The following is a 22,707-nucleotide window of genomic DNA, read 5'->3' on the forward strand; positions in this document are numbered from 1 at the left end:
GGGCTGCCCGTCCATCACCGGTTTTATTTTCACAACTGAAAAAGAGTAAAACGGTAAAATCACATATAAAACATCATAAACAGTTTTAACGGTACGGCTTCTGCTCTTCTCCCACCCAAACAACCTGGCCCTGATGCTGCCCCTAAGAAACAGGCAGCACCCTTTTACCCCAGTCCAGCACCAAGTTGACCGAGCAGGTTCTGTCTCTTTCAGGGGACCCGCGTCCAAGGGGACCCCTGAACCCCCGGAGAATTGCCACCGGTTACGGTAGTGGCGGGCCTGGGCCATCCCTTTTCTCCAGGCCCATCCTCCCAAATCAGCCTCTCCGAAGGCGGCAACGGTGTCAAGCCAACTAACATATTTATTTACATGCCACTAAGTTTGTGGTTGCCCTGCAAGTTCTCGGGCTTGTCCGTAAGAAGTCCCTTACGCAACGGTTGCAGACAGTCCCTACGGGGACAACAGTTGCTGGCAACGGCCGGTTTAATCACGGTGCCAATCAGGTAAACTTCTTCGGTTGATTTCTTTACTTAGCGGTCAAAAACTTTCAAACTGTTACAGGTGGTCCCAATGGGGACAACTTTTAACAACGGTGGACCGCTGACTTACTCCTGATCCACGGTGTCGGCCAGGGGAGGGGGCTGGGTGGATACTCGGGCCTCTTGACTGCCCCTCAGCTTTGCATCCAGCGCAAACCAACCCCTCTCCCCGCAGTGCCTGGTGTATTGGACCAAGTCCCCCGGCATCAGGTTGCGGCCCAGGTGGCCTTCCAGCAGATGGGCATTGACGTCCCGTCGGGCCACAAAGACTTCGGCCTCCAGGCCCGGCTCATATATAAAACCATAGCCCCGACGGACGTCAAATCTCCTCACTTGCCCTTCATAGAGCGGGCCCCGGACACGGAAGGTGGCTTGGCAGAGGCTTTCCTTCTCCCGGATCATACGGGCTACGAGCTCCGCCTTCCTTCGCTCCCTCTCCACAATCTCCTGGCCCAGCGGGGTCTGTCCTCTGTCCCAGTAAGGGGCTACTGCGGGCCCCAGCGCACGGGTTGGGCCCCGCGAGACATCCTTCACGCTGCCCAGGACTGGAATTCCGGGGGGAAGGTCCCGCGGTGTCATGGCATGGGGTGCTGCCCTGCAGCGACAACCCAGCGCGGCCTCAGCCGAGGTGTGGGGCATGGGCACAGAGGTCGTCTCCCGCTTGACTTCCTGCACGGAGCGGTCGATTGGCACCGGTTCGGGGGAAGTCTCCACAGGTGCCTCCGGCGTCTCTCTTCTGACGGTCTCGGACTTCGGCACCTTCCACGGGAGCGGCTCCGGGCGGTCACGGGCCCCGGCTGCAGATCGGTCCACCTGGGCGGATTGGCGGGGTACCGCTACCGGTGGTGGTGGTAGCGGGCCTAGTGGCGGGGCAGCAGCAGCCAACACGGGTGTCGGGGGAGGTTGCAGGGCGAGCGGGTGTAGACCGGGCCCCTCGGCCGCGATGACCGACCCACCAGGGGTACAGGGGCGTGGGTCACTTACCCTCTCTTCCAAGACTCCCTCCACCTCGCGTCTCCGTATGGCCGCCACCACCTCCACCATGTCGGCCTCCCACTCCTCCAGGAGGAACTGCACCCTGATCTGCAGCCGTCGTTGCAGCTGAGTGGTCCGGACCTCCACCCACGCCGCGGTTCCAGGCGCGGGGGCTATGGTGCTGCGAGACGGCTGGTACATTGCTGCGGCGGCCTCTTCCAGGAACAAAAAGATGGCCGCAGGGTCCTGGCGTCCCTGCTTTTATAGCCGCGGGCTACATGCGGCCAGACGCCATCCATCCCCCTTAGTCTTTTTCCGGCTCCTCCTCTACAGGGGCGGGGTTTCGGTTTTCGCGCCTCCACTGCTCGGGAAGAGCAAGGACTTTTCGTGCCCAAAATGGCGGCTTCTCCAAATTTTCAGCCGGACACCTCCGGCGGTCACAAGGCGCACCTCTACTAGACGGCAGAGCGGTAAGATCCTGTTTGTGACGCCAAGTTGTCGCGGGCGGAGGAGGGCTGCACTCACCCACTGCTCGGGTCCGGCTGCTGCTGCTTGGTGGTGGCTCGAGCGGTGGGCCGGATCCCGGGGTCTCGAGCGGCGTTCCTTGCCCGTGAGTGAAAGGGGGGATTGGTGTGTGGTTTAGGGGATATTGTCCATGACGCCACCCACGGTTGTGGTGAAGTTGTGACACCACCGCTGCTCTGGACGGGGATCCCGGGAGCGATGACAGGGAGCAGCTTGGATGTTGGTTCTCCCCTCCGTGGGTAGGGGGTTGGTAGTCCCGGGGCCCCGGTGAGGGTTTTAGGGATGGCAGGCGGGTTACGGGGCCTGGTGAGGTGCAGCGTCGCGGGGGCAGCGTTGTGCCGCACGGCACAGTGGTACTCACTCAGCCAGTAATTCACACAGAGTCTCTGGTCAAACAAACGGCTGGATGGACGGGTCCCACAGGCTGCTGCGGTTGTTCTCCTCCCGGCAGGTTGATGGTGACTGTCTTTCCCTGCACCTGTGTTGTGTTTACAGTTCCAATGGCTTCCCACTGGTAACCCACTCCCCAGCTTGGATGGATGCTGAGGGAGCCCCTTTTGCCTGCAGGCTCTGGCTCTGGGAACTGTAGCCTTGGCGGTGACTGTGTTTCCCTCTACGGTGTGAGCTGTTGCCTTCAATCGGGTCTTGGCTGCTGGGAAACCCCGGAGGTTCCCTTCGCTAACGGATTTGACCGGTTTTACGGCGACTCCTAGCCTGGTCGGGGTCCGTAGGCCCTGCCGAATGGTACTGGCTTCTCTCCACTCCCCGATCCGGTACCGGCGGGCCACCGCCCGTCCCCGGTCCGTACGGTTCACTTCAATCAGCCTCTCCTGCAGACGGTCACCACCGTCTGCCAACCTTGCTGTATGTCTGGGCCACACACCCGGACACGGTCAGTCTCCTCTCCTACCACTTCACTCTCCAAAACTTAACTGCCCTCTTTTCCCGCCTCCAGGACTGTGAACTCCTTGGTGGGCGGGACCAACTGCCTGGCCCACCCCCTGGTGTGGACATCAGCCCCTAGAGGAAGGCAACAAGGATTTATGTTTGACTTAGGTGTGCCTAGCCGGGGTGTAGGGTGTGTTGGTGTAGTACCTGTGACGACCTGGCTTGTCCAGGGCGCTGCACTGGTCACTTTTGGCAGTGAAGTTTCAGTATCACCCACTGTCGAAGCAGCCGCAGCGGACATCGTAGGAGCTGCAGGTGTGGGTAGTTGCAGCAACAGCAGCGCTCTTCATATGCACTGAAACACAGACAAGGATCAGTAATAGCAAACAGCATAGTAACAGTAGTGACAGCACAAGGGACCTGAGAACAGCAACAAAATATAGAACTCGTTGTCCAGGTGCCTCCATTAAGGGGATTGTACTGCTCGCCGGGTGAGCAAGCGGTTAGTAGTTCCATTGGACCAAAGGTACCAATCACTGGCCTGGAAGAGCAAGCTAAAACGGTTACTAAGACATCACTAAAGCCACAGGATGTGTCTGTAGACACACAAGCTGGTAGATAGCCTACAAAGGGTAGCCCCAAGGGATCAATGGTGGCGCCACAGACACAAATAGTTTCTGGTTGTACAGCAGCAGCTGCGGATAACATAGGAGCAGCGGTGAAGGTATTTGCAGCAGCAGCAGATATGATAGGAGCGTCCGGTGCAGGTAGTTGCAGCAGCAGCCGACTGGGTATGTACTGACACACTTTCAGGAATCAGCAACAGCACAAAGCACAGTAACAGCAGTGGGAGCAAAAGGGAACAGAGAACTAGCAACATATAGAACTCATTGCTCAGGCATATCCCTTAAGGGGAAGGTACCTTGAATACCTGCTGCCTCTCAGACATGCTGAGAGACACTTCCGGGTCAGGGTGCACTAGCCCTTTCAGAAAAGGGGAATGTCTGCGTGTACACCTGAAGGCATGAGCAGGCCCTGGGAGACAGCAGCAGGGACTGGGGATGAAGCAGACACCACTGGATGGCAGGTAAGGTGAGAGCGCTGGCATCCCCACTGGGAGAGGGTGGCAGGACAGCACTTGGGATACCAGTAAGAGCATTACATTTGGCTTTTAGTACTTGACTGGTGGAGTCTGGTCTTCTGGAATTCAGTATTCAATCTTTGGTGCTTGACCAGCGAAATCTGTTCTCTCTAGAATGCGTATTCAGTATTCAAGTTCCTCCTGAATTCAGTATGACTCAGGGTCTCACTAGGGTCTACTCTCTCCAAGGTAACTTTGGTGCAATGGACACAGGCCTGCTGTGCGAACATCTGCTTCCCTGTAAGTCTTGGCACCTCCCCTTCTCTGGCTCGCCAACCTTTATATTTTGTAACCGCACCTCAGCTGTCACCAGACTCGGCGTCCCCTTCACTCTTCCCTTAAGGGAACACACTTATGTTGTTTTAGTTCCGGTCAGTTTTGGTTAACCAGCAGGTGGCGCCATTTGTTTGGAATATGAATAGCAACTGTTTGCCATCACCTTACTGCAGCACAAAGCTTTTTCCTCAACTATATGGTTTCTTCACATTACTTAACACTAAAGAGCACTTCAGCAAGGTTTAAGTAAGTCATAATGGAATATAGTGTAGAACACACAGGCTAATGGAGGTGACAGAGTGGCTCAATTTATAGTCGGGTTACCTTGGAAACCTGACACTCACAGAGAAGCAGGGAGGTAGTACAGCGTTCTAGGCAAATGTAGGCATCCAGTCTGGGGTCTGAGTTTTTTGCAACAAAGGTAGATTGGGATCATACAAAAAGAATGGCAATGATGTCTGATGGATTTCAGTGCACCAATTATCTCCGACATCCAACAGAGCGAGAAGGGGTATACAATTGTGAATAAAGTGATAACTGAATAATATAAATCCACCTGATAATATATTTAATATAAACACAGAAATACAATAATCAGAAATATAACCATGCATGAATTTTTGTTTATAAAACTGCCACAGGGCCCTTGTGGAAGAAAATTGCATACACAAATATGGATAACAAAGAAATCTAATAAAAATGTAATAAAATATGCTAAAATAGAAATGCTAATGCAAGTGAGAAAAACAGAAACAACTAATGCATCATGCAATAAACATGAAACAAAATCTATAATAAGCAAAAGAAATGATTGGATATAGCCCCATGAATTAAATGGGTTGTCCAGGTTGATCGTGAAAGTCTGCAGTCACTCTATCTGACTGTAGACCTGTGAGCCTTCACGGTTGTGAGAATTCTTCGGTGCCGACGACGAGACCGAGCTATCGTGTGACCGCAAGTATATGGTATGCATACTCCCGGTCCCTTTCTGACTAGACGTTCTCAGCCTCGCTCAATACAGTTCTGTTGAGCGAGGCTGCACACATCTAATCAGCTGTGGCCACATGTATGCAAATCACTAACTTGCGGCCACTCACCCGCTGAGCCTTTGGCCAACAGCGGAGAATCCTGACTGCGGAAAGTGGGTCACATACCATACATTAAGTACAGTAAATATAGACTTTAACCCCAAGTCTGGACAACCCCTTTCACGATGTCACGGGTCACTTAGCAATGAATAAAATGCAGAAATGGTACATTATATTTTATTTAAAGGGAACCTGTCACCAGGTTTTTCACTAATGAGTGGCGGCTACCACCAGGCCTCTCTGTAGAACGTAAAAAAGACCTTTATTATACTCACCTAGGAGGGCGGTCCGGTTTGATGGGTGTCGCTGCTCTCGGCCCGGCGCCTCTGTGGCGACCTGGCCTAGCCAAGTCGTCACAAATAACATACAAACACCCCAGCCCCATCAGACAGGGACATCAGTCAAACAAAAACCCTTGTTGCCTCCCTCCAGTGTCTGATGTCCACACCGGGTGGGGCGGAGCTAAGCGGTTGGCTCCACCCACCGAGGAGTTCACAGGCCTGGAGGCGGGAAAAGTGACTGTTGAGAGTTGGAGTTTGAAGCGAGAGGAGTAACACTTGGGTGTCTGGGTTTGTGGCCCAGGCACTGACAGCAAGGTTGGCAGACGGTGGTGGCCGTCTGCAGGAGTGGTGGAGCAACGCGGAACCGTAGGACCGGGGATGGGCGACGGCCCACCGGTACCGACCGGGGAGCGAAGTGAAGCCAGCACACACAGGCAGGGCCATCGGACCCCGACCAAGCTTGGAGCCGCCGACAATAGTCAGATCCGAATGTGACTGGAACCCCAGGGGTTTCACAACAGCAAAAGTCCCGATTGAAGGCAACCGCCCACACCGTGAGGGTATACAGCTACCGCCTAAGGCTAGAGACCCAAGGGCCAGCGTCTGCGGACAAACGGGCTCCTCCGGTACCCATACACCGGGGAGCGGACTACCGTTGGGAATCCATAGTAGTCAGAAACAGAACATCAAGGTGCAGGGAAAGACAGCCACCATCACCTGTCCGGGGAGAAGCACTACAGCCGGCTGCGGGACCCGTCCATCCAGCCGTTTGGTTTACCGAGGACTTTGTACCTTTCTTTCTCAGTGAGTAAACTCGTGCCATCCGGCACCGCGCCGCGCTGTCCCTGCAACCCTGCACCTCACCAACCAAGTGACTTTATGGACTGTCCCCACAAAGCTCAGAGATCAGGGACACTAATGCAATGAGGCAGATAGGGCTTTTGAATTCAAGCAGCTCACAAAAATCCAAAGCGTGAGCCCTTGAGAGCAAGCTCCTCTTCTATCCATAGTAGGGAGCGTGGCCCGGACAGATTTATGCTTATCGGCCACTTGGACACTTAATATTATGCACGGAGGCAGGCTCTGGACCATCAGGCAGTGCTGCCCTTCGTCCTGAGAGTGAGGCCGGAACCGAAAGTTCCCAGGACTCCCCAGCGCGAGAGTGAGTGGCTGGTGGAAACCAAGGGGGCGTGAGAGGATGTAGTAGCGGAAGTGGAGCAGGGATGCCAGGACTCTGCCATAACGTTCCTGGACACCGCAGAGGCAAGATGGCCGCAGCAAGGGACTGGTCACCGGAGCGCGCTGCTCCTGGGATCATGACCTGGATCGAACAAGAGATCAAGCAGCTCTGCAGGAGGATGCGGACGCAGTTACTCTTCATTCTGGATCATTGGAGGGAAGAGATGAGGAGCCTGGCAATGGTGGGGCGAGCTCGTGAGATAGAAGTCCCACGCGAGGAGCGGGTAAGCAGCTACCCAGTCCCAGTTGACCCGGCCAATCCAGCTGCGGGATCCGGTCTGCCTCTGCCCGTTGCAAGCATTTGGCCACCGTCACCCTCTCCCTTCGTGGACGCCGAGCCGCTACCCCCAACACCAGCAGCGGAACTTCCAGCCCCAGTCTACAAAGCACAGGCTGTAACACCTCTGGCCTCACCACCGGCCGGACCAAACCAGCTGGTTTCTCTACCCACCGTAGCGGAGGCAGAGCCTGAGGAGATTCCAGCTCCGCCACCGCGTGGCATCCCGGCGACTGCTTGGGCCGCAGGAGTCCCCTTACAACAGTTACCATTGAGGCAGGTGAGGCCGGACGCTGACGCCCCTTTCTGGGAAAGAGAGCAACAACTATAAAAATTGCATCAAGAAACCACTACAAGAGAACAGTGACGACTGGAAATTGCTGCCCGCACCAAATGAGAGAAGGAGCACCTGAGAAATGCCCCCTACCGGGTCAGAGGACTGTGGTACTTTGGCCTAGTGGAGCAATTCGACTCCGATAAAGGATGGGGGTTTGTTACGGAAGCGGGCCTCACGGCTGGAGTGTTCATTTCCCGTAGGATGTTGAGGAGCATCTCCCTAGAGGGCACCCAGGACGGAACCTGGAGCCGGGGGAGGTGGCTTCCTACACCCAACACTGTGGTGAGTGGTGCTGGGGGTAAAGAGGCTTGTCATGATCAACGAGAAAGTCATGCCAGCTTCCGCAGTGAATTACCAGCACTAATGGCAGCAGTACCTGGCTATCTAGTCCTAATGTTAATGTTGTGTTTTTTAATGTTTTCTGATGCTGAGTTTGTTATTTTTCTTAAAATGATAAGTAATGTTTAAAAATGCCAAAAATGTTAATTATCCGGTAAAGTCACCTGATTTTCTGCTAGTTATTTAAAGGTTAAATATGGACCATGGCTGCGGGACTGAGAGCAGCCAGCACGATCTTATGCTCTTGTATATAGTTGCGCCTAGTGTGCCCACCAGAGTCGTCTTTTAAGCCTCCAGGACTTCAACCCTGTCACGGAACCAAGTAGGAAGCAGCGGGTTTAGGTTGTTTGGGTGGCGGGTTGAAGGGAGAGGGACAATGGGAATGGACTGTCGTAGGAAAGGGCTGCAGTGGTGTAGGCTGAGCCACCGGCTACAGCCACAACCGGTAGCGTTCCCATGGTTCTTTTTTAATAAAGTGAACTCTAAGAGTTTGGTTACGTAAGGTTCAAGTAATTTGCCTCCCCTGTGTGGGAAGAGAAATTGTGAATTAAAAAATGTAATCCTTCTTTTGTTTTTCAGTTAACAAAAATAAACCTCTGGATGTCCTGTAGCTCGGGGATGAGCTATGTTTAACCAAGGGGGAATGTGACGCCCCTAGACTAGTCAGGTGGTCACAGGGTACTGAACGCTCTTTATCCTTAGTGCAGGACTCAACCCCTCTTGGTTCTGGGTTCCTAACCTGTAGTATTGCCTCCACCAGCATCCAAAGATCCCAATCACACCTCACACCACACGCTGTCAGACACACCAGTGGGCTGCTGAGCTGGAATAGGGCTGCCCACCTTGGGGTCAGGCAGACTGGTGGGAGGGGACAGAGTAGTCGGCTCCAGGGGAGCTAAGAGAGAGGAGTGTAGCCCGCGAGCATTGAGGAGCTAGGGGAGCGTGTGGCTCCCGGGGAGTAAAGTTTGGGTTGCAAACGGTGGTCTGGGCCCGAAGGAGTCTGAGACCCGGATGTGGGATATTGGGACTGGGTGCCTGGACTAGTCTTGGAGGACAGTCAGCAGCTCGAGTACAAAAGCTGGTCCGGGACAAAAAACACGGCAGGGTACTGGACCCTAGGTCGAGGAGTAGCTCCAAGCAACCCGGCAATTAACCCACAGAGGATAGTGACTTTATGGACTGTCCCCACGAAGCTCAGATATCAGGGGCACTAACGCAACGAAGGGGATAGGGCTTTCGAATTCAAGCAGCCCACAGAAATCCCAAGCATGAGCCCTTGAGAGCAAGTCCTCTTCTATCCATAGTAGGGAGCGTGGCCCGGACAGATTTATGCTTACGGGCCTACTTGGACACTTTTAAAATTGTGCACGGAGGCAGGCTCTGGACCATCAGGCAGTGCTGCAGGGGACGGATACCCAAACGGGCACCCCCAAGAGGACAGCGGCACCCAGAGACTTGGTTTACCTTGGTTACCTTGTTGTCAGAGTCTGCTTTCTTCACCGTCGCTGTCAGAGTACCTAGTCATCCCCTGTTTCTAGCAAGTCTGCGCTCCCCTGAACACCACCATTCACCATCCCGGGGCCTTCCCTACCCGTGGAGGGAAATGTCAACTAGCTGCCCCTTCCATCCCCCCTCCCCGGGCATTCCCATCGGCATCGGCGGTAGCCCCTGTTACCGCACACCACGGGTGGCGTCAGGAAGTATATCTCCCCTGTAATTAATCCCCCTTTTACATTTGAGAGTGGCTCCTAGCCCCCGGGTCCGGAGACCCTGAAGCTACGAGTAATCACCCACGGATCCGAGTGGTTTGACCACTGCTGGGGCGGCACAGTATTATATTGTAACTCGAGGTCGAGAGGGGAAATTGATTAGGATTATTCTATTTGGGGGATTATTATTACTACAGGGGGTAAGCAATTGTGATATATGGGTGATTGATTCAAATCATAAGATTTTTCACCCCTATAACTGCAAATTATCTGTTCAGATTGCTAGATTCTTGTTAATAACTGCAATAGTTTCAGAAACTGTGCAGCTGTTAACATTGAAGGGGTTTTCCACTACTAGGACAACCCCTTCTGATTCCACCTGTTTCCCCCAGTTAAAATAAAAGACCCAGTTACCTCCCGTTCTGGTACTGTTCCAGCGTTGTCAGTAATCCAAGATTTGTGATGCCCTGGCAAAACCAGGTAGTCACAGATGACTGTACCCCCCACTAAGGGTACGGGAATCGCCTCCTCCTTGGGAATTTACACCACACATCCCACACACAGGAACATCAGCCACAAAGGCTAGTCATCCCCCCCATGACAGTCAGGACACACCAGTAGGCGGGACCAGGCAGATGGGAATGCCCACCTAGGGGTCTTGAGGTGACAAGGGGTGGGAACCAGTCAGTTTGAGTGCAGCACACCCCTCCAGAGGCAACCGGCCTTGGTTTACAGTACGAACTCTATGTGGATTATTCATAATCGTGAGAACACTGGTATCACCCGGTCCAACCTGCTGACAAAGCCCCAGCCCTGCTCCTTACCCACACCTGGGCCCCGGAACTACACCAAACCCCTACCCGGGGAGGGGGAACCACCTTGCTGCCCCCACATCACCGGTCCCGGACGCCAGCCCCGAGAGGCAGCGGCGGTGCCACCATCCCATCACCGCAACCCCGTGGTGGCATCACAGACAATCTCCCCTGTAAATACCTCCCTTTTTTACTGTGTGCGAGGACAGGCGGTTGCACGAGCCCCCGGGTCCGATCACCACTCGAGCCCAAGACACGATCCCGGATCCGAGCGCCCCTCAAGCAGCCCCGGCTGCCGCAGCGGAGGCGGCACCCATCCGTGACAGTTTCACGTGATATTATGAGCCCAACGTCCAATTACCACTGGCTTCTCTCTCCCAGCCTTCAGATCAAATGAGTTAATAAACAGGAAGTGACAGCGCCAGAACAGGAGGTGAGTACAGGGTCTTTTATTTGAAAAGGGGAAACAAGTGGAATCAAAAGGGGTTGTTCTATCAGTGGACAACCCCTTTAAGGGACCCATTTATAAATATTTCTAATGGTACAGCAGAAAGAGGCTGTGAATTTGATTAAATAAGTTGTTGGTAGCTACACTTCAGATTCTTGCTACATGAGACCCTAGCTTAAAGGGAATTTGTCAGCGGAAGCATACTGTCCAAACCGTGGTCAGCATGTATCAGCCACTGGCTCTATGCTCACAGGCAGGTATGTTTCACTCGGAAATGCTGCAATGTTTCAGAGAAAACATACTTTTATAAGCTGCCAAGGACCAAGCCATGGTGCACACTAGTTGAACAGGCAGGTCCCCGAGCATGTAGGCAGAGACCGGTCAATCACTGTCAGCAGATGGGGAAAAGCTGAAAGTGACCTGCCTGTATGATTCAAAGTGAAATATACCTGGCTGTAATCCAACAGCCATTAACTGATTCATACTGCCCACTATTTATGATGCATGTATCAGCTATCAGGTTCCCTTTAAGAATGGACTACTCCACTCATGGATCAGTGCTTTGTGATCATTCAAAAGGACAATATTTGCTAGCAAGCCAGCCCTGACTATGGTAGATGTCAAAATACTCTTTTTGCAGCTTTTTTGTGTCAGCGCTGGATAGCCCAAAGAGATAGGTTTGCCATTGAAAGATATGGCTTTGGCAGACTCCGCGTGAAGCTTCTAGTGTGGCATCAGCAACCTGTGCTTCCTCAAGCGCTAGCTTGCCCCTGTGTAGAATGTGGCGGAGCCGTAGTTGTAGGCAAAATGTTGATTCCTGACTCCCCGGCACACTACGTGGAAGAGCTGGTCCTTGTTGGGTGTGTAAACTTTCATCATGGGAGGAATACACTCATGTAGGATGCATGGAGCCAATGGTTTCGGCTGGCCAAGACCAGTTGATGACACAAACCGACAAGGAGACCACAAATTTAATTCAAACAACAGGACTTTACTTAATGTTTTTTTCTCTTCAACTACATACACCAGATAGTGGGCATATACCTAGCAGGACACTTCAGTTGCTCAAAGCATATTCAGACACACTTGCAGTTTTCTTTGGATTGTTCTTACTGCTCCTGTGGGTCCCAGCACAATCCAGTCTAGTGCTACAGTTCAATTTGTGATAGCTACTCTTCCCTTCTGTGGCTCCAGGTCTATTCTCTTCGTAGAGGAGGGGGCATGGTGCTTTGCTAGATTGGCCAGAATAGATCTTTTAGCTCCCAGTCACCTGGGGAGTCTCCATGCGGGAAAGTCTATTGTGCTTATGTACCAGTATGTTTTGGGACGTTACCTTTAAGCTGCATGTAATCTGCAGCCCTGCCGCTAAAGTTCCTTCTTCTGGACAATTATGCCTGAGGGCCATTACACTGGAAGGTCAGTCGCTAGATTATGCAAAGCCTTGTGCTCTGTGTCCCAGGCATCACTTCAAGATCAGCTATCTCAGCTCGGGTCATTTTTCTCCTTCTCTTGCCACAGATCCTACACACTGCATGTGACGTTGGTGATCATCATACTATACATCAGCTTCTGTCAGACATTGAGTCTTCACTAACTTTCTAAAAGGAAACCACCTCTTTCCGTATGAACTAACTCCTCCCATTGTGGGCTAGTCCTAACACTTAGCTATCTCTTACCCGCATGATTGCCAACCACATGTAATACTGTTCTGCAAGATATATGAACACATTATTTATAACATATGCAGTAGTAACAAGAAGGATTTGCGGGGCACTACTTTCACTGAGGACTGTCCACATCAAACAATCAGCAGCTAGTTATAGAAAGCACACGCGGTGCTATTGATCTCTGCTGCGACCAGAGGAGACTTCCAGGTCGGACTATACTGAATACAGCTGCGGGGTGCTTGTTCCAAAAGCATCAGAGCATAGAACATTAAGCAAAGGAAGAAAAAAGGAACGGCACTCACCGGTAATTGCTGTGAAGTGTTCAGGTTTATTTCATGGTCAGAGGATACATGCTTCGGCGTTACAGGGAGGGAATGAGGATGGTTAGCACAAAAAGACTACGGCCGTTTCGCCCCTGTAGGTGGGGCTTCAACAGGTCTTGTTGAAGCCCCACCTACAGGGGCGAAACGGCCGTAGTCTTTTTGTGCTAACCATCCTCATTCCCTCCCTGTAACGCCGAAGCATGTATCCTCTGACCATGAAATAAACCTGAACACTTCACAGCAATTACCGGTGAGTGCCGTTCCTTTTTTCTTCCTTTGCTTAATTATTTATAACATAGTACATTACTAAATTACATTACAATTCATATATTACATTACTTACAAAGACGCTGGACAGCATACACACAGCGTGATTTGTGACTTTCAGGAATGGAACGTGACAGCAACCAGTCCACCTCCTTACACCTTTGCAGCCCGGACTTAGATCTATATCTATTTGGTGCAATTGCTTACTGAACTGAGATAACTGCTGTATTTTTCATTTTGTAAGATGCACCAGATTATAAGACGCACCCCAAATTTGGAGATAAAAAAGGTAAAAAAAAGGGGTGGTCTGTCTTAGACTCTGGGGGTGTCTTACCAGTTGTGAGGTGGCAGCAATGGTGGAGCGGTGTCACAGGTGGCAGGGGCGGTTCTGGAGTGGGGCGATGCTGTAGGTGCTGCAGTGGGGGCTGTGCTGCCTGCAGTGGGGGCTGTGCTGGCTGTGTCACGGGCGGAGGAGGGGACTCTGCGCTCACCCACTGCTCGGGTCCGGCTGCTGCTGCTGCTCGGTGGTGGCTCGAACGGTGGGCCGGATCCCGGGGACTCGAGCGGCGTTCCTCGCCCGTGAGTGAAAAGGGGTGGTTTGGTTTAGGGATATTGTCCGTGACGCCACCCACGGTTGTGGTGAAGTTGTGACACCACCGCTGCTCTGGACGGGGATCCCGGGAGCGATGACAGGGAGCAGCTTGGATGTTGGTTCTCCCCTCCGTGGGTAGGGGGTTGGTTGTCCCGGGGCCCGGTGAGGGGTTTTAGGGATGGCAGGCGGGTTACGGGGCCTGGCGAGGTGCAGGGTCGCGGGGGCAGCACTGTGCCGCACGGCACGGTGGTACTCACTCAGCCAGTAATTCACACAGAGTCTCTGGTCAAACGAACGGCTGGATGGACGGGTCCCACAGGTGGCTGCGGTGTTTTTCCCCTGACCCAGTTTAGTAGTGTAAGTCCTTTCCTTCAACTTCGTGTACGCTCCTCCTGCGCTCCGGTTTCCAGCTGGCTCCCCGGTTCGGTACCAGTGGGCCACCGCCCAGTCCCGGCTACCTATGGTTCCACCAAGACTGTCTTCCCGGCTCCCACAGACGGCCACTACCGTCTGCCTCACTGGCTACACGAGGGACCTAGGCTCCAACCTAGGCCCCAGTCTGCGTCTGCCTCTCTGCAGACCTCCTCTCTCTTCCTCTGCCTGGACTTGTCTGAACTAGTTTCCTGCCTCAGGCCAGCTAGACTCTTCGGTGGGCGTGCCCATCTGCCTGACTCCACCCATCTGGTGTGTCTGTCTGAACCCAAGGGAGGAAATCAGGTCTCACTGGGGATGACTGCTGTGAACTGCTGGGGGTGGGTGTGTGTGTGTGTTGTTACCTGTGGCCCCTGGCTTGTCCAGGGCGCCACATTCCCCCTTAATAAAATGCAGACCGTCCATCACCGGTTTTATTTTCACAAACTGAAAAAGAATAAAACATTTTAAAACATTTTCACACATGCAATTTTTTCATAAAACTTCCCTTACGGGAGGCATATCACTTCAACCGTTGCAACAGCAATACACTTTTAATAATAACAACGGAACGGGTCCTTCAGTCACCCACCCAAACAACCTGGCCCTGATGCTGCCCCTAGGAAGTGGGCAGCACCCCTTGACCCCAGTCCAAGAACGGGCCCAGATTCGTTAACGGGATGGGTGCTTCGCTGCCGTTGCGGCCGGGCAAACTGCTGGAGCCGTCGTCATCTCCGTCGTGGCCGGGCGGACTGCCGGGGCCGTCTTCATCAGCGGTGCGGCCGGGAAGGAAGCCGGGACCGGTGGCAGGGCAGTGACGAAGGTAAGGCCTGGGCCCTCCCTCACAGACGCATGAGCTCCGCTACCGGTGACAGGGGTAACGGGTCGGTCGGGGCGTTGGCCGCGGGCATGGGCACTGAGGTTTCAGCGGTGCCGGACGGACCAGGACCAGGAACCAAATATTTGCAGAGTCCTGGCGTCCCTGCTTCCACAGCCGCGGTTCACATGCGGCCGGACGCCATCCGTCCCCCTTTGTCTTTCTCCGGCTCCTCCTCTACAGGGGCGGGGTTTCGGCTTTCGTGCCTCCACTACTCGGGAAGACGCTTGAGCGGGGACTTTTCGCGCCCAAAATGGCGGCTTCTCCAAATTTTCAGCTGGACACCTCCGGCGGTCACAAGGCGCACCTCTACCAGACGGCAGAGCGGTAAGATCCTGTTCGTGACGCCAAGTTGTCGCGGGCGGAGGAGGGGACGCTGCGCTCACCCACTGCTCGGGTCCGGCTGCTGCTGCTCAGTGGTGGCTCGAGCGGTGGGCCGGATCCCGGGGACTCGAGTGGCATTCCTCGCCCGTGAGTGAAAGGGGGTGGCCTGACTCCGTCCACCTGGTGTGTCTGTCCAAAGCTGTATTTTGCCTTCATGCTGCCCTAGGCACTTTAAGTGGTCGCGTCCCTTAGTGACAACGTAAAACTGAGTTTTCGCACACGACATCTGTTCAAGGCAGATCTACTCTGTAGCACACTTTAAAAAGTATCAATAAGAAACGAAGGGCACTAACCCCCCCCCCAATGGGAATCACCACAGGCACATCAAAACATAGCATGAGTATAAAATATTCCCACCACACCGTCCCCACTTATATACTGTGACTGTCACACTGCCCTTAATAAACTACACACTGCCCTCCCTTATAAATTATATCCACCACACCTTCCTCGATTATGAAATATGATCTGTACATTGTGAGGAGGGAGCAGCATGATGTGAGGACAATGTCCCATGCATGCTGCCCCCTCCTCACAATGTCCCATGCATGCTGCCCCTCCTCACAATGTCCCATGCATGTTGCCCCCTCCTCCCAATGTCCCATGCATGCTGCCCCCTCCTCACAATGTCCCATGCATGCTGCTCCTTCCTCACAATGTCCCATGCATGCTGCTCCCTCCTCACAATGTCCCATGCATGCTGCCCCCTCCTCACAATGTCCCATGCATGCTGCTCCTTCCTCACAATGTCCCATGCACGCTGCTCCCTCCTCACAATGTCCCATGCATGCTGCCCCCTCCTCACTATGTCCCATGCATGCTGCCCCCTCTTCACAATGTTCCATGCATGCTGCCCCCTCCTCACAATGTCCCATGCATGCTGCTCCCTCCTCACAATGTCCCATGCATGCTGCCCCCTTCTCACAATGTCCCATGCATGCTGCTCCCTCCTCACAATGTCCCATGCATGCTGCCCCCTCCTCACAATGTCCCATGCATGCTGCTTCCCCCTCACAATGTCTCATGCTTGCTGCCCCCTCCTCACAATGTCCCATGCATGCTGCCCCCTCCTCACAATGTCCCATGCATGCTGCTCCCTCCTCACAATGTCCCATGCATGCTGCTCCCTCCTCACAATGTCCCATGCATGCTGCTCCCTCCTCACAGTGTCCCATGCATGCTGCCCCCTCCTCACAATGTCCCATGTATGCTGCCCCCTCCTCACAGTGTCCCATGCATGCTGCCTCCTTCTCATAATGTCCCATGCATGCTGCCCCTCTCCATGAGCTCCTAATTCTGCCTTCCTCTTTTCCATAATGAGACCTTCATGTTGCCCCACTCATGCTAAGACCACCACACTAACGCTTATGCTGAGACCCCCCCCCCAAACACACTACCCCACTCTTGATATTGACTCCCCTACATTGCTCCTCTCCATACTGATCCCACACATGCCGCCCCTTCTCCATAATGAGCTCCCAATACTGCCCCCCTCTTATTCTGAGTCCTTACACTCCCCCCACCCAATCGATTTTGTCATTGCACTATCCCTCATCCCTTGTCCTCTGTCTCTAGCATTAGCCCCTCTCTCCTACTCCCCCCCCAGCATCAGCCTCTCTCCCCCAGCATCAGCCTCTATCTTCCCTCAGCATCAGCCTCTCTCCCCCAGTCTCAGCCTTTGCCTCCCCCCAGCCTCAGCCTGCCCCAGTCTCCGCCTCAGCCTCCCCCCAGTCTCCGCCTCAGCCTTCCCCCAGCCCCCCCCAGTCTCCGCCTCAGCCTCCCTCCAGCCTCCCCCAGTCTCCGCCTCAGCCTCTCTCCAGTCTCAGCCTCCCTCCAGCCTACCCCCAGTCTCAGCCTCTGCCTCCCCCCAGTCCTAGTCTCTGCCTCCCTCCAGCCTCCCCCCAGTCTCAGCCTCTGCCTCCCTCCAGCCTCCCCCCAGTCTCAGCCTCTGCCTCCCTCCAGCCTCCCCCCAGTCTCAGCCTCTGCCTCCCTCCAGCCTCCCCCCAGTCTCAGCCTCCCTCCAGCCTCCCCCCAGTCTCAGCCTCCCTCCAGCCTCCCCCCAGTCTCAGCCTCCCTCCAGCCTCCCCCCAGTCTCAGCCTCAGCCTCCCTCCAGCCTCCCCCCAGTCCCAGCCTCTGCCTCCCTCCAGCCTCCCTCAGTCTCAGCCTCTGCCTCCCTCCAGCCTCCCCCAAGTCTCAGCCTCTGCCTCCCTCCAGCCTCCCCCAAGTCTCTGCCTCTGCCTTCCTCTAGCCTCCCTCCAGTCTCAGCCTCTGCCTCCTCCCAGTCTCAGCCTCTGCCTCCCTCCAGCCTCCCTCCAGTCTCTGCCTCTGCCTCCCTCCAGCCTCCCCCCAGTCTCTGTCTCTGCCTCCCTCCAGCCTCCCCCCAGTCTCAGCCTCTGCCTCCCTCCAGCCTCCCCCCAGTCTCAGCCTCTGCCTCTTCCCAGTCTCAGCCTCTGCCTCCCTCCAACCTCCCCCCAGTCTCAGTCTCTGCCTCCCTCCAGCCTCCCCCCAGTCTCAGCCTCTGCCTCCCTCCAGCCTCCCCCCAGTCTCTGCCTCCCTCTAGCCTCCCCCCAGTCTCTGCCTCTGCCTCCCTCCAGCCTCCCCACAGTCTCAGCCTCTGCCTCCCTCCAGCCTCCCCCCAGTCTCAGCCTCTGCCTCCCTCCAGTCTCAGCCTCTGCCTCCCTCCAGCCTCCCCCCAGTCTCAGCCTCTGCCTCCCTCCAGCCTCCCCCCAGTCTCAGCCTCTGCCTCCTCCCAGTCTCAGCCTCTGCCTCCCTCCAGCCTCCCCCCAGTCTCAGCCTCTGCCTCCCTCCAGCCTCCCCCCAGTCTCTGCCTCTGCCTCCCTCCAGCCTCCCCCCAGTCTCAGCCTCTGCCTCCCTCCAGCCTTCCCCCAGTCTCAGCCTCTGCCTCCCTCCAGCCTCCCCCCAGTCTCAGCCTCTGCCTCCCCCCAGTCTCAGCCTCTGCCTCCCTCCAGCCTCCCCCCAGTCTCAGCCTCTTCCTCCCTCCAGCCTCTCCCCAGTCTCAGCCTCTGCCTCCCTCCAGCCTCCCCCCAGTCTCTGCCTCTGCCTCCCTCTAGCCTCCCCCCAGTCTCTGCCTCTGCCTCCCTCTAGCCTCCCCCCAGTCTCAGCCTCTGCCTCCCTCCAGCCTCCCCCCAGTCTCAGCCTCTGCCTCCCTCCAGCCTCCCCCCAGTCTCAGCCTCTGCCTCCTCCCAGTCTCAGCCTCTGCCTCCCTCCAGCCTCCCCCAGTCTCAGCCTCTGCCTCCCTCCAGCCTCCCCCCAGTCTCAGCCTCTGCCTCCCTCCAGCCTCCCCCCAGTCTCTGCCTCTGCCTCCCTCTAGCCTCCCCCCAGTCTCTGCCTCCCTCTAGCCTCCCCCCAGTCTCAGCCTCTGCCTCCCTCCAGCCTCCCCCAGTCTCAGCCTCTGCCTCCCTCCAGTCTCAGCCTCTGCCTCCCTCCAGCCTCCCCCCAGCCTCAGCCTCTGCCTCCTCCCAGTCTCAGCCTCTGCCTCCCTCCAGCCTCCCCCCAGTCTCTGCCTCTGCCTCCCTCCAGCCTCCCCCCAGTCTCAGCCTCTGCCTCCCTCCAGCCTCCCCCCAGTCTCTGCCTCCCTCCAGCCTCCCCCCAGTCTCAGCCTCTGCCTTCCTCCAGCCTCCCCCCAGTCTCAGCCTCTGCCTCCCTCCAGCCTCCCCCCAGTCTCAGCCTCTGCCTCCCTCCAGTCTCAGCCTCTGCCTCCCTCCAGCCTCCCCCCAGTCTCAGCCTCTTCCTCCTCTCAGTTTCAGCCTCTGCCTCCCTCTAGCCTCCCCCAGTCTCAGCCTCTTCCTCCTCCCAGTCTCAGCCTCTGCCTCCCTCCAGCATCCCCCCAGTCTCAGCCTCTGCCTCCCTCCAGTATCAGCCTTTGCCCCCCACCCCCCCACCCCAGCATGCGCAGATCTCCGGTCTGCATTAGAGGCACTGGAGCAGGTAAGTGGATTCATAAGGAGCGTGGGGCTCCTTATGAATCCACTTACCTGCTCCAGTGCCCACCGCCATCTTCCTGGCTCATGTGAGTATCCTCTTCTGACACCGGCTTCCATCACGGCGTCCTCCGCGGCGTCCTGCTGTGAGTTCTGCATGTGACGTCCACACAGCAGTGGACGCAGCACAGAGGAAGGAGCTGATTGGCGCGCGCCTGTGACCCTGGAAGTGCAGGCAGCGGCAGTTCCGGGGGCAATCAGCTCCCTGTGCTCGGCGGCCGCAAAAAAAATAATTTTTTTTTTGCTGCCAGAGGGTGCCGCCCCCCACAACCTGCCACCCCAGGCACCGGACCGCGGGCGCTGTACTGGCTGTGGGGGGCATGGCAATGTGGCGGTTGTCAGAGATGCTGTCGGCAGAAAGGGCTTCAAAGAAATGGTGCCCAGAGTCGGTGCGTGCACAGATTGAGCTTTCAGCTCAATGACAAGCTGAGATCTCATCTGCGCAGGTACCACCTCCAGGTGCCATTTGCCTTAAGTCCACTGCTGGGAGATCAATGGGCCGGAGACGGCATGTGTGCAGATGAGATCTTGAGCCAAGTGCTCCATCTGCGCAAGCGCAGACACCAGGCGACATTATTTGAAGCCTGCACTGCCAACAGAGCATCTGGGACACCCGCCACACCTCCCTGCTCCACACAGCCCCCACGCAGCCAACACAGCCCCCGCTGCAGCCAATACAGCACCCCACAGCCAGCACAACACCCATTCTTCACTCCCGGTAAGCTACATTTGCATTATAAGATGCACCCCTCATTTTTCTTCCAAATTTTTGGGAGCAAAAGTGCGTCTTATAATCTGAAAAATACAGTATGTTTAAAACCACAGAAAGTTGATTGTGATATAATTTACAATGTGAGCCCGATAGGTACAGTGATGATGATGTCTGTGAAGTGCTACAGAATATGATGGGGCTATATAACCAAAGCATATTAAATGGTAATAATAATAATAATAATAATAATAATAATAATAAAATGTCATACTGTCACAGTTAACTAATTTGGTGCTGCACTGACAAACTCAGATCAGCTTCACATGTATGCACAAATGTTTACTAAGCTTTATATAGGTCCACAAGGAGTTAGCGCACAAGAACATTTTCACTACCTGTCCAAAAGAGACTGAAGCATTTTAAAAGCTATGATGAATGCCATGTAACAACAGCCGCATGCTGGTGCTGCATACCAGTACGGCACATAATGATAAATTAGCAACCAGTGTGATCTGATACAGAAATAGATCTGATGATCACAGTGTATGGTACATTCACAAATGAACGGTGCCTAGCATTCAGAAGCAAATACCCAGCACAGTGTCATCCCCAGGCAGATTACTCTTCACAGATCTCATTTACTCCTTCTTCAACATACAAAGGAGACATGTGACATCTGCTAATTCATTCTCACATTTCTACTCCATATATTTTGATTGAAAAATTCATTTAGTCATAGTAATTTTATTATTGGAACATTTCCCCAATATTTCCTCTTCTGTAGAAAAGCTGATTGAAAATGTGCTATTCCTTGTTTTGGAAAGATGAGAGGTCGGTAAGGCCTTTTTGTGTTGTAATTGTCAATTGTGTGGAGCCGTAAACAGAAGACCAGACGTGCTTGGTCTCAAAGTCCTTCTGCTACTGGTAACAGCGGACGACAGTAGCCCATAGTCACATGATTTTGTGACCTATATGTTCATAAGGGTAAAGCGGATCTAGTCTTATGCGGACTTCACATGGTATGATCTATCGTGCGATTGCACGAGCGATCGTACCCGCCCCCGTCGTTTGTGCGTCACGGGCAAATCGCTGCCTGTGTCGCACAAAGTCGTTAAACCGCCGTCACACGTACTTACCTGCTGAGCGACCTCGATGTGGGCGACGAACATTCTCTTCCTGAAGGGGGAGTGACGTTCGGCGTCACAGCGACGTCACACAGTGGCCGGCCAATAGAAGCGGAGGGGCGGAGATGAGCGGGACATAACATCCCGCCCACCTCTTCCTTCCTCATAGCCGGCAGGTGCCGCGGGACACAGGTAAGCTGTGTTCATCGTTCCCGGGGTGTCACACGGAGCGATGTATGCTACCCCGGGTACGATGAACAACCGGTACCATTAAAAATAAACAATTTTTTAAAACTTAGCAGCGAGTACACGACTCACGATTTGTGAGCGATTCTGCGTCGCTCGGAGGTGTCACACGAGATGACGTCGTGAACAATGCTGGATGTGCGTCACGAAAACCGTGACCCCGACAATGCATCACATGATAGCTCGTCTCTTGTAAAGCCCGCGTTACTCTCTGATAGCACCATTACAAGTGTGCGGGCCATTGCTGTAGCATACAGAATTTTTTCAGTGGAGCTCAATATACAAATGCATCTCAATAAATTAGAATATCATCAAAAAGTAAATTTATTTCAGTAATTCAATATAAAAAAGGAAACACATATATTATATAGAGTCATTACACACAGAGGGATCTATTCCTATATATTATATAGAGTCATTACACACAGAGGGATCTATTCCTATATATTATATAGAGTCATTACACACAGAGAGATCTATTCCTATATATTATATAGAGTCATTACACACAGTGATCTATTCCTATATATTATATAGAGTCATTACACACAGAGGGATCTATTCTTATATATTATATAGAGTCATTACACACATTGATCTATTCCTATATATTATATAGAGTCATTACACACAGAGGGATCTATTCCTATATATTATATAGAGTCATTACACACAGAGGGATCTATTCCTATATATTATATAGTCATTACACACAGAGAGATCTATTCCTATATATTACATAGAGTCATTACACACAGTGATCTATTCCTATATATTATATAGAGTCATTACACACAGAGAGATCTATTCCTATATATTATATAGAGTCATTACACACAGAGGGATCTATTCCTATATATTATATAGAGTCATTACACACAGAGAGATCTATTCCTATATATTACATAGAGTCATTACACACAGTGATCTATTCCTATATATTATATAGAGTCATTACACACAGAGGGATCTATTCCTATGTATTATATAGTCATTACACAGAATGATCTATTCCTATATATTATATAGAGTCATTACACACAGTGATCTATTCCTATATATTATATAGAGTCATTACACACAGAGTGATCTATTCCTATATATTATATAGAGTCATTACACACAGAGGGATCTATTCCTATAAATTATATAGTCATTACACACAGAATGATCTATTCCTATATATTATATAGAGTCATTACACACAGAGGGATCTATTCCTATATAT

The sequence above is a fragment of the Anomaloglossus baeobatrachus genome, chromosome 12 (genome assembly GCF_048569485.1).
Source record: "Anomaloglossus baeobatrachus isolate aAnoBae1 chromosome 12, aAnoBae1.hap1, whole genome shotgun sequence".
NCBI classification, from domain to species: Eukaryota; Metazoa; Chordata; class Amphibia; order Anura; family Aromobatidae; genus Anomaloglossus; species Anomaloglossus baeobatrachus.